Source organism: Dermacentor albipictus, unplaced genomic scaffold (assembly GCF_038994185.2).
Source record: "Dermacentor albipictus isolate Rhodes 1998 colony unplaced genomic scaffold, USDA_Dalb.pri_finalv2 scaffold_23, whole genome shotgun sequence".
NCBI lineage: Eukaryota > Metazoa > Arthropoda > Arachnida > Ixodida > Ixodidae > Dermacentor > Dermacentor albipictus.
In genome coordinates, this window is record NW_027225577.1 from 5,745,001 (window position 1) to 5,758,971 (window position 13,971).

Sequence of the window (13,971 nt, forward strand, 5' to 3'; positions counted from 1 at the left end):
AGTGACAGTACAAGGTAGCCAATAAAGAGGAAGACCGCGCTCATGCGGTTCCTTCTTCCAAATGCTTAGAAATTCACTGCCCTTTGTTTTGAACAATAAACCACAGAATGGTCCTGCACGTTACTTTATATAGTAGGTCTGAACTTCGTAAAAGGGGTTACGGTGATGTTGTCAGCCTGGCAGACCTGACCCGTAATTGCTCTGCTTAGGCCTCTCTTTCTGCGCCAAATATGTCCCCGTTTGTCTATGACTCCTGTCCCTTGTAGAAATGTGAGAACATATCATGACAGCATCTTGCGTATTATCCGTGGTCCTTCCGGAGAGACTAGTGGTTCGAGACGTTCGTGAGGAAATGCTGTCCATGCTGTCCAGAAGTCTCCTCCTTTCAGGACACAAGTTCTTGCAGGAGCAGCTGAAATGTCGGATGTCGCCCACCCCATTTCACTCAGTGCGAGCTGGAGAAGCAGCACCTCTGACTCTGAAAATAGATGCAGGAGTGTCAATATGCGGACTACGTCTGTATTTGGTCCTCGGGATAATATCGCAAGCGTCTGGCGCGTATTTCTCCCCCCAAAATTAAACAATTTATTGGATCCAGATCATTTGTGTGCACTTGGTCTGTCAACATCAGCAGATAAATTCTCTTTTAAGCCCTTTTCTGACTTAAGATGGAAGGATACGCGGCTGCAGCTGCACTTGGAAGGTCATCCAATCGGACTTGCTCTTAGTGTACGCTTCCTTGCAGTCAACCTGGACAGCTTGCTCTTAGGGTGACGAGTTGTAGACAACGCATCAGAAATATCACTGCAAAGGCTTTACGCACTCCAGCAAATTGCCGGCCTGCACTGAGGCAAACCGTCAAGCTCGGTGCTCAGACTACATAACGCTCTAGTGACCAACCGGATAGTTTACCAACCGCCGCGAACGGCTCATCAGAGACCCCATGTGAACTTCGTGCGTTTTACCATGTGTGCTGCGTTTGTATCCGAAAATGTTTTCTTTTTCCTTATGCTGCACCTAAGGACGTTTTGTTCATGAACTTTTTTACATCGAGAGCTGTATATGACTAACTTCCCGTAGTTTTTTCGGCGTCCGGCAACAGAAACGGACTTAACTATTTCCAAAAAACCTATGCACAATGGGTTTCATTGTTTGCCTTGTGTGCGCGATCCATCACGTACGGGTGCAGTGCGGCGGCGCAGATTAGAACGCTCACCGTGAACAGTAGCGTGACGTCGAGGTTATCGCAGTATACAAGCAGAAGAGGTATCAGTGCTCAAAACAGCTGCGGCGGAAACGTGTAGTTTGTACGCCCGAAGAACAACATGCCTATGAGGAGCGCCGGAGGGAAGAGCAACGAGAATGTAATCGGCGCTGGCGTGATACCACCGACAAAGAACGTTCCCTAGATGTTGAACGAAATGGCGACCATTAAACTCTGTGAAGATGGAATGGCAGCGAAAGCACTTTGCTTTTCGTTTGAGAGCTTTGAATGTCGTGAGCTTTCGCTGCTATTGCATATTCACAGAGTGGAATGGTTGTTCTTTGTTTTCGCTCCCGTGTGTTTATTCAAATATTATGCACAATAAGTGTACACACACGAGTGATGTTTCTTTTTTTTTCAGTGTTTTGTTTTGTACAAATCACAGATGCGTTCCGCCATTGATAATGCACTGTGCCAGCGAACCGTTGAAGGGATCTCGTTAATCTTTTACTTGCTACGCCTTCCGCTCTTTACAGTGGAGATTGATTGATTGATTGATTGATTGATTGATTGATTGATTGATTGATTGATTGATTGATTGATTGATTGATTGATTGATTGATTGATTGATTGATTTGCGGACTGACTGAATGCTTCACTCAATCATTCAGTCATTGAATAAATTATGGCGAATACTAAGAGTTGAAACACACTGCGTCCATTTGTAGATATTGTACACGCCCGTGTGTAAAAAAAATAATGCGGAAGAACGTCTGAAAACGGACGTGTGCGGCGACATTGCTTCTAAGTATTTTCGTAATGACGAACGATCACACCTGCTGTTCTTATGGTTCCTGAATAGCAGGAATGTGAAAATGAGGAAGCCCCCTACCCGGGTGTGTATTACGTGCCTGGAGAACGATGTGTCCGGATGACAAACTGTTTTTTTTTTATTTCCCAGTCGGAGGCTAACCTGTTTCAATGCCCTTGTCCTTTGTTTCTAAGCGTGCGATCCCTTCTCGATTTAAAATAATGATCTGTTATCAGCATATAAGGCGCACAGCACGGATGGACTTACTTGTTGGGAAACCGAGCGCGTGGTGTATACACCCGGTGTATCCGACATGCTGGAGCCTTTCTTGCCTTTTTATTGTCTTATACGATTGAAACGAACACCTTGAGCAATTGGCACGCTGGTTGATCCGTAAAGCACGCGAGGCAAGCTTTCATTTTTTTTTGGCAGCGATAGAGTGCCATGATAAGACGTACGTTCGCGCTGAACGCCAGATTCCGCATTACGAGCCAGCCACCTATGGAAACGTGGCTATGAATGAGCGTAAACGATGCGCAAAAAATCAATTGGGGAATTTTCCCATGAAGCACTTTGTTTACTCTTGCGGTCATCATTAACGTCATAGATGCATCTATGATGCGATACGTTTAATATGAAGCAAAAAACGGTATCATGGCAAAACACCTTTGCTGTATTCGACGCTATCACTTCCTTATTTAGTGCTTGCATTTTTGCAGTCTTGACGCAAGCCAATGTCACCTTGTATGGCATTGGCTCCTAACCTTCCTAAGGGCGGAATGCTGAAGCGAAACTCCTTCCATGCCAAGATTTTCAGTATCCATCAAATACCCAGCCATTGTATTTGTCAGTCTTATTGACGCAACATGCCGCAATTTTGCTTTTTAATTACTGAAGCTAATACAAGCGTTGGTTTAGAGTAGCTCATAAATCTCGGTAACGGTGCGATTAGAGGGTCGTTTCGACACGCATTGCGGGTAGTGTCGCTGTGAACCGTTTGGGTGTTGAACTGTTGTTGGAAAATCAGAGTCAAGTTCCCAAGCGAGATAATGTAAGGCGCTGAAATGGAAATTGTATTCGAAACGGTCGCATAATGCGTCAGCGCAGCCTTAGCTTCCCTTATAAGCTAAAGGAAAACTGCAATTTTTTAATTGTAACATGTGGAAGCCTGGAAGCATTCGGAGGCCACCATGATCCCCAAACCCAACAAACCCCTTCGCATCGAAAACCTCCGTCTCATTTCCCTCGCATCTTGCGTGGGCAAACTCCTCGAGCACATGGTGCACGACCGGTTAACACCATACCTCGAGGACAACAAACACTCACCATGTTCGGATTCCGATAGCATCTGCCTACGCAGGACGTACTCCTACTCCTCAAAGAAGACTTGCTTGACTACCTCGATCACAGACGCAAATCATCAATCCTGGCAGTCGAAGTAATAGGCGCATTCGACAACGCGAGCCACGAAGCCATTCTCCGCAACCTCGAAGATACAGGCTGCGGACCCCGAATCTGTAACTATATCAGCAGCTTTTTGACACACCGAACAGCAACAGTAGGCGTCTGCAACCTCCGCAGCGATACATTTCGGCTACCCAACAAAGGACCCCACAAGGATCAGTTATTTCATCCCTCCTTTTCAATATCGCAATGATCAAGCTACCGAAACAACTGAACGCCATCCCAAACCTATGCCATGCCCTTTACGCGGAAGACATCACGCTCTGGACCAAAGCACCTAATACTCGACAACCAGAACGCAATAGCCGGTGAAGTGACCATTGGAGGTATCTCCAATGAACAATGGTCCATTGGAGATACCTCATATGCGCACCTGAAAAGCCGGAGCTTCTCGTCCTGAGCGCATGGACACGAGGAAGACTACCCAACTATATCGAACCCGATCTTAGCGTCTCGTTCAATGGAACCAAGATCCCCTACAATCGACTCTCTTCGCGTACTCGCACTTCACATCCACAAGGACGGGTCAGGGGTGGCCACTCTACCGCGTCTCCAACGCACACTGTCACAAGTTACGCACCTTGTCAAGAGGATCACAAACAAAAGAAGCGGACTCAAGGAGCACGACACACTAAGCATAATTCAAGCTCTCCTAACTAGCCGTATCACCTACGGAGCTCCCTACTTGACGCTCAAGCCGGCTGAAATCAAGAAACTCAATGTTGTCATTTGAAAGGAAAACAAAATAACCTTGACCCTCCCACCCACGCCATCAACGGAGAAATTCCTCAAGCTCGGCGTCCACAATACGTGGGAAGAGCTTGTCGAGGCTCATAAAATCAGCTAGCTAGAGCGGCTGAAGCTCACTCCCACCAGACGTGCAGTTTTACGCCACCTCAACTACAGTGAAAGCTACATTACAGACACAAACCACAAAGCAAGAATCCCACCTGCCGTCCGGGACTCTGTCAGCGTTGCAAGTTTACCGCGCAATATATATCCAACTTAGCATAAAGAGCGTCGGCAAAGCAGAGTCCGCGCACTCATAAGAAATTCGGGATAGACCCTGATACGAGCTACACCGATGCTGCCTGGTATATTAAACGAAATGCCTTTGCTCTAAGCGTCACGGATCACAAAGGCAAAGAACGTGCAGCTGTCACCATCTGAGCAAGATCCCCCGAGACTGCAGAGGAAACGGCAATTGCTCTGGCAATAACACCTTGCCCTGAAGTAGCAGTAATCCTAACAGACTCCCAAGCAGCAGCTCGCAACTATAAAAAAGGACGCACATCAGAAACCACACTGAAAATACTTAGAAATCACTTCGCACGCGCCCCACTCTCCTACACCCACATCAACTGGGTTCCAGTCCATCAGGGTATGACAGGAAATGAGGCGGCACACGCCGCTGCCCGCGAGCACACCAGCCGGGCTTTCCTGCCATCCCTCACTAATCCGGCCACCAACGTGGATGACATCGCCCTAAAGTACTCGGAGCTTCTGCAACACCACCGACTCAGCAGAAGGACGTACGCTTCACCACACATTAATCTGAGCAAAGAGGAAGAAGTCATCCTGTGCCGCCTACAGACAAACACCTACGTACACGGAATAATCATGCACAGACTATATCCCATGCAGTACTCGTACACATGCCCCCATTGCAACGTCCCAGACACCCTGCACCACATGGTCCAGGATTGCCCACTGCGTAACAAAGTGGCAGGCCCTACCTCAGAAGCTCCACAAGACGACTCCAAAGAAGGCCGCCCCATAGAAGCACAATAAGAGCACCCCAACTCACCGCAGATCCATACGACAACTGAAAAGTGGGAGACCAAGCTTTCCTCTGATGACCTGGACGACCAACGCAGTTTCGTTGCGCGGGCCAAGGAGGCAGCCCAAGCCAGAGGGTTCTTGGAATAAGGAATCGTCCCACCTAGGGTAAACCGGGTGGATGGATGGATGGATGCGATACTTTAATAAGGTAAACCGGGTTCCGACTCGGATTACCGTTTCAGAAAATAAATGTTTAGTTCGCTCTCTCTTCCTGGTGATGTTTTCATCATAGCACGTGATTTTCTACACCTGGGACCGAATTCACGAAGCTTCTCGTTCGTGAGTGCTGTTTGCCATTGGATAGCCGCATTTTCTTATATATCCGCCATGAGAATTAGCTGAAATATGCTCTCAGAACAATTCTATCGCAAGAGATTCTTCTGAATACGGGCGCTGGCTTTTCATGATTCTGTTTTATTGTGTGTGTATATATACGTATAGACCGTCGTCCTGAAAAACAAAATGTGGTCGTAAGGCGAAGTTCGTGCTATCAATTTTCTTGTCCTTGTTATCTGCTCGCGCTAACGATCTGTCACTATTGGACTTCGCCCTTCATTGTAACATGTGTTTCAGTCTTTTCCATTTTATGCTCAATTTCTCGTGATCATCGTGTTTTGAGCAATGCTGGTGCCCTATATATTCCTGTCACTGTAAGCCATGGCTTGTAGATACTACAGCGTGTAATTGCAAGGGCACTTTTTTGTATTTTCTGTGCGTCTTTCCCTTTAGACATTCATCACGTTTTCCCTTACGTGCTTGATGGTCTTCAGCAAAAAATTAATAGCGTACAAATTTCCGACAGTGCAGCCGTCAGTTATGCCTTGAATATTGAAAAGCCTACTTGAGCAGACAGAAAGCGAAAAAAAAAAGTTTTTTTTCTTTCGGTGCCGCATTACAGAGACAGACACCGCATGGCGTCAAAGAGTCCTTTGAGCATTGCTGTGCCGCATTTCTTTGTTAGTTAGAATCGCCAGATCGCTTCTTGGGTTACCCGTGGGGCTCTACATACCGCCAGAAAAGGACGTTCCATCCGCATTCCAGCAACCTACAATGGAATCCTTCCTTGCTTGGCCGTACTACCTGTATCAATCCAAAGCATCGCTCCACTTTCCTTTCAGTTTGAAAGTTACAATACTAACAGGAGAAATGACTTCACTGTGAAGCATCGAGGGAACAAAAAACGGCAGTGCAAACCCAGTGTTTTGCTTCAAGTTATGTATTTATTTATTTGACGCAGTAGTATTTAAATAGTTCCCATTCGCAAGCAGTGATATCAACACGTTGTAAAAGGTGCGGGAAAAAATAAGCGGTTACACATATTTTCAGTCGTTATCGACGCATGGATTCACCGAAACAATTGTTACATCGTGCAGGCTCACCTACACCTCGATGTCAAGTTAAACTTTGTCGCCTAAGATATTTACACACGCTACTCACAACTGTTTTTGGGTAAACAACATAAGCTATACTATGCTAAGCAAACAAAATAAACACGCCACACACTTGATCTAACACTTCAAGAATATTAGCGCAACAACATCGCTTTTTTTTTTTGAGATTCATACGAGAATGCATTGCTCTCGACCGGCTTATCACGCAACAGCGCGCATTAGATGAGTATTTAGAGCTGGTACACAAGACGCTGGTACCTATAGCTGTTCTTTAGTTCATATACGTCCCGATGAGCTTGTAAGTGTACCTAATTTATGTTTCCCACATCTTCGCAAATGCGTTCTCTATTTCTGTCGCATTATCCGTTATTGTATATGAATTCCTGGTTTATTTCTATACCTCACCATATTATTTATGTCTGTATTATGTGAGTTGTTATTTTTACACAGGCGCTGTGCGCATCAATTTCGACCACCTCAGTCTCTCTAACTTGCGCCAAGTGCATCGTACACGGACGTTTTCGCCGTCGTGGAAGGAAGCGAACCCGAGACATCGAGCTCAGCAGCGCAAAGTCATAGCCCCTGGATTAGCGCGGCGCCTGGACTTAAGTGCAGGCGACTTATGCGTGTTTGGGGAAAGCGTGGCTTTATGCAGAACATTTCGTAGTCGAGTGCTCAAAAGCGTTGTATGCGAGTGTTTCTAATGACTAAGTCCTTATCTGTGAATGTAAAGTGCGCGATTTAATTACAGCCAAATGACATTTTAACGCGACTTCTCGAAAGAAAGAGCTTCGCTGGAAATTGGACTGTGATTCTGCAAGGCCGCAGAACTGTGCTGTCCTTTTTTCACCATCCCCTCTTTATACGCTACATAATAAGTTATAAAATCAGCACGGGCGGATAACCGCGGCCTGGGCACAGATCAATACGCGTATGAACGTGCCATACTGTAACATAATTTATGCCCTTAAAAGGGTGTAAATTCGACCTGTACAAGTCGAAGTACAATTCGACCTTTAACTCGCATCTTTACAACCAACAATGGTACAATAGTTCACACCTTTACGCTTTTATATTCAACACCCTTATTCACATTTAAGCATGTCAATTATCTTGCAGTGATGCAGTGAGTAGTCCCGCTTCTCAGCGAGCACAAACGCGATCATGACTTGATTTGCTCACCCAAGAGGGCGCTAGCTGCCTGCGCTGGTTAGTATGCTCCCGAAGGGGGCAGATCTGCGCGTACTTCCTCCATTTTTGGTCCAACGCTGCGTGGTATAGATGTACTCATCGGGAACGTAGGAGCCGAAATTCTGTTGAAGCATGCATGCAACGAGACGGTGGGCGGCACGAAGGCATTTTTCGTGAATGTCCTACTCTACGCATAGCGAAGCAGTGCGCAGCTTCGAAATGTATCGCATGTGGCTGGATGCTCGAACAATTAATTGTTTTACCTGTCCACCGGTAAAATGTTTTGATCTCATTTTTTTTCTTAAGCGTATCTCCGCGACACTATGCCATCGTGATCAGTGAGAGCGGTGAGTTAGCAATGCGCGCCGCGTGAACTGAGTCTTAGTTGACATCGCAGAGTCTGCATTCGCGCGCCTCTAAAAACGTGCTTTCAAACTACTTAACGTAACTCAATGGAAGCCAACCACTTGCCCAATAGTCGATGAGCCCGGCTTTTCCGTCGTATATGCCAACTATTTTTCGTTAGGCCTACTGTGAGGTGAATGCGGCCGCAGTGGGCAGAACGTCGCAGCATCAATGCGCGCACCGTTTTCGTTATGGTGCACGCGAAAAGATCTCGCCTATAACGGACTATAAGGGTAACACCACGACATCGTCTGGTGCACTTTCCGAGACAAAAGAAACACATTCTCTCAAGGGTAAATGTTCGGGCAATATGCAACGTAAACTATGTGGTGAGCCAGTACATTTTTTTAAGAGTTATGCACACGTCATTCATGCATTCATGTCATACATGTGTTTTGATGCGTACATGCCATGTCATAGATGTGGGTCACTCTTGTCAAGACATGCAATGTAATGCGCGCGCGCCATTCATATCACATGAATGACATGGATGCTATGTGGTTCGTGCTATTGTATGTCATCATGTATGCGTATCATGCATGTCATGTCTGCATTTCATGTCATTAATAATGCAATGCCACGCATGTCATGACATGCCATGTGTGCATGTCATTCATGGTGCCATGTCTCGCATGTCATTCATGCGAATGGTTGTGTGTCTCGACGCGATCAGGCTCATCACGCTCTCCTTACTTTCCAAGAAGTAAGCAACTTAGGCTCACGTTTGCAGCTTATTTCTATTTTCATTTGACAAGATCTCAGACACTATTTCTTCTATTTTAACATTCTTTAGTAGCGTAACCTGCAGTGACCGGCCCTACTGTGCGTCGCCTGTACTGTGTGTGTTTTATTTTATTATTTGATATTTGGCATCTTGCTATTTCTTTTCTTTTTCCGCCTCTTCTTCCTAACTTTGAATTCTATGTTTCTGTCTTCTCCTTTCGGAAGAGTGTAGGTGTAGTGGCAATTGTTATCCTGATGGCAGCTGCCAGCCTGCTGTAGCTTTCCCTTCCCTGTCAAGTGATTCATTCGATGGGAAACATGTATATGCTTTCAAATGTAATAATAATATTGTCTCATTCATGTCATATCACGCGTGTTATGGAATCGGGTGTTTGCGATGCCGACAGCACTGAAGGTATGTAAATGACCACGTCGAGTACGTGACGTTGGCTTCTCTGCAGCGCTGTAGAACATTTTACTTTTGTTTCAGACCACGTGATGGTGCTCGACGAGTAGTGGCGCGAGCGGTGAAAGGGTAGGCGCTACACTGCTGCCTTGGAAGCATAGTCAGAGACACTAGCTGCAGTTGTAGCAATTTACCAGCATAGGGTACCATAGAAAAACTATTAAAGGGAATTCTGGCGTAGCGACCGTTTTACCTACCACGGGAATGATGGTTCTAATGCAGATTCCACTAATATTCACGCTGGTGGCTCCAGAAGTTCTCCTGACATTATTTATTATGCTTTATAATTCTAGATTTCCAACTGCTCGTTGTTTTACAAACACAGCTACGCAATATGACTCTGCTGCGCAGATGCGAATTGACGAATTTATAACGATATATTTTGCTCCCAGTCATAAATTATTAACGTAGCACATTCATTTCAAGCCAGGGGAAGGACGTTTAGGCAAGTCTATGTACTTCCCATCATTCCCATGCTGACCGGGCACTCATACATGCAGATTACGTCTACACTAGCACCAGAGGATTCCTTCCAGTAATTTTTGTAGGAAATTCTATGCTTGGCATAGGTTGAATAGCATAGCTTGCATATGCTTGAATAGCATCACTCAGTGCTGCCTTTCTTATGGCAGTAAATGCATGGCGCTTTGCACACTTCCATAGCGTTGTATACGGCTGCATAGCACTGTACTTCACATTATATGGAATAATTGCCGTATGAAGAAAATGAGACAGGAATCTAGAGTGAAGGAACGCCTTTCTTTCGCGTTTCTTTCTCCTATGCCGTAAATAAATCAAACAATTTTCCGGATTTGCCTTATACACCGTTGCATAGCGTCGTACATAATCGCATAGCGTCCAGTGGTCCAGGAATACAAATGGTTCCGGTGTAACATGATAACAGGCGCAATTTTATCTTTTCTTCTGTACGTTGCAAGAACGATGAGTTTTACGGTTTTACGGATGCTAGCAATTAAACCTTTAAACGCTTTCAAACGCATGATAGTTTTTGCTATTCCAAACACCGCTGCTCGAGATCGATGCTTGATTTACGTCATGCCCTGTCTGAACGAACAGAGACGCGACAAACGAACCAGCATGATCGAGTCATCTCTTAGCTCATAACCTGCTGTTCACAGCAAAATGGAGCCCCTCTGGATCCGAACGCTCTGAGGGAAAGGCCTCGCTTCACAGTCTTGCTTGTTAACTTTTCTAGCTCGGCCGATGACTAACCGATACGTTACTGTAGCGCCACTGGTCTGCAATGGTCGCACACCAGGGAACGACTGATATGGTCGAGCATTTTCCTCGTGGTAACAGCCGTTGCGGGCTGAAGCTTATCCATCTTCGCAGGCAGCTCTAAGATGGTGCTCAGATTTTGTTGACTCCGTGTAAAGCAAACGGCCGGACACTTGTATAGCAGCGGGCGATGAGCAGTAAATCATTTGATCGCACAGTTAAGGAACAAGTTGTGGTCCGTTCATTTTGGGAATCAAGCAATTACGCTACGCAAATAGAAGAGCACTGAGATTTGAAGCTGCCTTGTCAGTAGACGGGGGTACGAAATAGCGACAAAAACGAAACTGATGTAAGAAGTAAAAAAGAAAAAAATATGACTCAGGCGCCCGCAGCTGTTGTCTTCCAATCAAGCGCGCTGGTGGTCTCTATCTCGATCGGCCTTTTAACAGTTTCCTCACCCGCTTGTCTGGCTTGGATTCTAGCCCCGTATGTTTTCTTCCTTTTTTTGTGTGTGTGTGTTCCCGGGGGGCATTTCGCATTTTATAATCCCTTCGATCTTTAGTGACTTACGGCGTGGTGGCCACAATTTAATGCGACCATTAGCAAGCATTATGAATGTGCGTGTTTACCAAGGAACTCGATGGGAAGACGTGCCTCGCTGGCTCTGGCATCATTCAGTAAAACAAAATCCAAAGAACGGGGCAGAAAACAAAATCCCATGCGCAAAGAAAGTCGGCTAGTTCACAATAGATGGAGAAAGTGAGAAGTGAAAGACCCCCCCCTAATGGGCACCTAAGGTTGTTTCGCACGTTCATATCAGAGCCAGAAGCGTGGAGCCCCTTCTACTGCCTCGCTTTTCCTTTGGCATGTTGGGCCCCGAGGCACTTGCCAAGTCGAGCGACAATAGAAAATGCCAGCAGAATGCGACGCCCTCGCTCTTCCTCGAAATTCTTGTTCGCGGAGAACGCTGGTGCCAAGTTTCGCGCGAGAGGAGCTCCATTCGCGATGTGTGCCTATTTTGCGCATTTATCACTCGTAGGCTTTGAAAAGTAGATTAAAAAATATAATGGTACTAAAACAAGTCAGCTCGTTCTTGCTTCGTCTGACCTTCATTAAAGACCGTAATATCACTTTTATGACAGCGCAACTGTGCTAAGAACAGGCGCACATTTATTAATATGCGCTCCTTTCGTCTGTCATTGACGTTACACTCATAATTTTTGCTTCCATATATAGGCAACTTAACTAAAAATGAAATTCGGGGGTTTTACGTGCCTAAACCACGGTATGGTTATGAGGCACGCTGTAGTAGTCGACTCCACTTTAATTTTGACCGCCTGGGGTTCTTTAACGTGCACTCAACTCTGTAATAATAAAGTTCCATCAGCCTCCTCCTCCTCCTCCTCAATGTGCGGTACATGGGCGTTCTTGCATGTCGCCCCCGTCGAAATGCGGCCACCACGGCTGTGATTTGATTCCACACACCCTCAGGCTCAGCAGCGCAATGCCAAAGCCAGCACGCCAACACGGCGGGTCTATAAGCAACCCGTTCAGCGGCAATGCTATACTGTTTGAAGTAGCATAAATATTCTTTCGGCGGTGTCCATGGCACAATGTCACACTGATGCGCGCGAAACCTCAAGTATGGCAGCGGAATGTTGACGCAGGCCATTTAATTAAGCATCCAACTGTTATAGTGGCATCTAGATGTGAAAACACGTAGCACAAGCAAATTATATGTCAAGAGAAAGACAGAAGAAAGCGGAAAGGCAGGGAGGTTAACCAGATAGGTAGATTTGGTTTGCTACCCTACGCTGGGGACAGATGGGAGGGGGAGGTAAAGGGATAGCAAAGTAGAGATAAAGAGAAAGGAGCATAGGCATAGGTCACAGTCAAATACTGTCACTGTGTACCGTCACCACACAGAACATTAGCACTTGCAGTGTTCAGGCTACAGCCGCTTGTCGAATTCTGTTGCACTTAAAAAGTGCATCACTGCCCTCGTCACCTTCCGCTTTGATGGTTTGTGATTTTGGCATTCTAGAATAAGTTCCTCATTTCGAGGTCTTTGGTCGAATCACGCTATCGCGATTTCGAGTGATCATCTGTTAATTGTAGCGAGGACCGTCACAGAGAAGGCGTTGAAGAGTCTCCTCGCTACCGCACTCATCACACGTCGCGTCGTCGGCCCGTCCGATTCAGAATTCAAAGGACTTAGTGAAGGCCACCCCTAGCCATATTCGATAAAGCAGGGTAGTTTCACGATGGTAGAGTCCAGCTGGAATGCAAAGGCGTAGAGAGGAGTCTAGATTGTGCAGCCGGTTGTTTTGAAAACTTTCCGCGTTCCACAAGGAGAACGTGATATCATGGGTGAGCATTCGAAGTTTTCTAGCGGCATCTGTCCTTGATAACGGAATCGGCTCCTCTTCGTCACCTTGAAGAGCCAACCGAGCAGCGTTATCGGAGTGTTCATTCCCGATGACACCACAGTGACTTGAAAGCCCCTGAAGTGTCATGTGGTGCCCTTTATCAGCCAAGGTATAGATTAGTTCTCTAATCTTGAATACCAGTTGTTCGTGTGGTCCACGCCGCAGGGCTGATAGCAAAGACTGCAGTGCTGCCTTCGAGTCACTGAATATTGACCATCTTCGATGTTGTTCTTGGCTGACGAGATGAAGTGCAGCGCGAAGAGCTGCAAGTGCCGCAGTCATCGGTGTCATTGGGTGACATATCTTGAAACTGATGGTGGTGGCTTTCGCTGGGAAAACCACGGCTCCAGAGGAACACTGGGGAGTTACTCATCCATCACTATAAATATGTACGTGGTCGGCGCACCTCTCGTGCAAAAGGAGCCGAGTTAGTTGTTAAGAGCAGGTGATAACAGCTCAGCCTTTTTCCTGATTTTTGGCACGGTGAGTTGGAGTGCAGGTCGAGCCAGACACCAGGGAGGAACCGATGGCTTAGTTGCGGGGTGAAGCTTGATAGACGGCAGGTGTAATAATCCGCAATAGTAGTACAAAATGATGCCCGCGGCCTTTCTGACGGAGTATTGCCAGAGCTTGGGAATGGGCACGGGCAAAGTCGCTAATGTGCAGTCTCAACACTTTCACCGAAATGTGTGTTTGTATGGGTTGGTTCCGGGCGATTGCAATAATCGCCACTGTCGATGTGCATTTTCGCAAACCAAGACAAACCCTGAGAGGCCGAGCTTGATTAGCCTGTAGAGCACGAAGAT